Genomic DNA, 1,428 nt, shown 5'->3' with positions numbered 1-1,428 from the left:
GCTCTGTGTCCTTGCTGGGCTCTGGGGGTATGGCCTTAACAGGTCACATTTTGGTAGTGTAGCAGTGTGGCTCCCCTGTTGGCTTAACAGTAAAGAATCCACCTGCCAGTGCTGGAGAACTTGGGTTTGATCCCTGAGTTGGGAAGGTCACCTGGAGAAGAAAATGGCAACCCACTCCAGTAGTCTTGCCTGGAGAATCCCCTGGACAGAGGTGCCTGGTGGGCTACAGTCCACAGGGTTGCAAAGTGTCGGACACGACGCAGCAAACTGAGCCCACATGCACGTGCAACCGTGGGTGTGATGGCTGGAGCTGGGGCTGCCACTTTGTGATCATGAGGAACAAGCCAGGAGCGTCACAGAGAAAGTCGCCCTGACAACCCTTAACCAGTGAACCGAGGGCGGCAGCTGCCTAACTGGACTTCTTGTCATGGGGGTGGGGTGGGGATAGAAGAAAAAAAATAAATTCCATTGTGATCACACCACTGTACAAATGGGGTTTGTTTCTCGTAGTTAAGAGTTCTACCTTAAAGCATTGGCAAATTAATGTACCTCTATATTTATCATGTTTAAGTAAAATACTAAGTGTTAAATATTGTATGTCTGGGGATCCCAGTGACCATCCCTACGTGGAGTCCTGAGGTTCCCTTAGGCACGGAATAGGGTCTTTCTGAGGAAACTGGGACCAAGCACACTTCCCCCCCGCCCCACACCCCTGCAGGGCCCCCGTAAACACACTCCTCAAGCACCCATGACTGCCCATGTCCCTCTGCCAGGGCTGGGCAGGGATCTTCTCACTCACTAGTGACCCTCATGAAACCCCTGCTAGGGAGATGCTTTCATTATCCCCATTAAGCAGATGAGAACACTGAGGCACAGGATGTGAGTTATTTGCCCCAGGTCTACCATCGAGGGAGTGGAGGGCCAGGGTTTGGCCTGGGCAGTCTGCACTCAGCCCCCAACTGTAGTGCCTGGCGGCGAGCCCCGTGTGCTGCTACAGGGTGGGGAACCTTATCTCACGGGCAGAGAAGGGACCTGGTAAGGTCTAGGGGTGAAAAGATCACGTTGGAGTACCCGGACCCTGAAGAGATGACCCTGGAGCTGAGGGGAGTGGTGGAGACCATGTTCTGATGACATCCAATTCCTCCTAAAAATCATTGGAACCCATTGGGAGAAGATGCTTAGAGCTGGGCTCTGGGGAGAGTCGGCGGGCGGGCAGTCAGGGAGGTTTGAAGGAAGAAAAACTCATCATAATCGCATATGGGTTGGAATGCATCATTTTGATTTGCTACATTACTGATGACCTTCATTTTAACTATTTAAGAAAGTATCCCCCATTATAAAGTGACTCTTTTGAAATTAGTACTTTGTACGTGTATGTGTGGTAAGTCGCTTCAGTCACATCTGACTCTTTTCTACCTTAACGGACTG

This window comes from Bos taurus, chromosome 18, assembly GCF_002263795.3.
Source record: "Bos taurus isolate L1 Dominette 01449 registration number 42190680 breed Hereford chromosome 18, ARS-UCD2.0, whole genome shotgun sequence".
NCBI classification, from domain to species: Eukaryota; Metazoa; Chordata; class Mammalia; order Artiodactyla; family Bovidae; genus Bos; species Bos taurus.
This window is presented reverse-complemented; position numbering follows the sequence as displayed.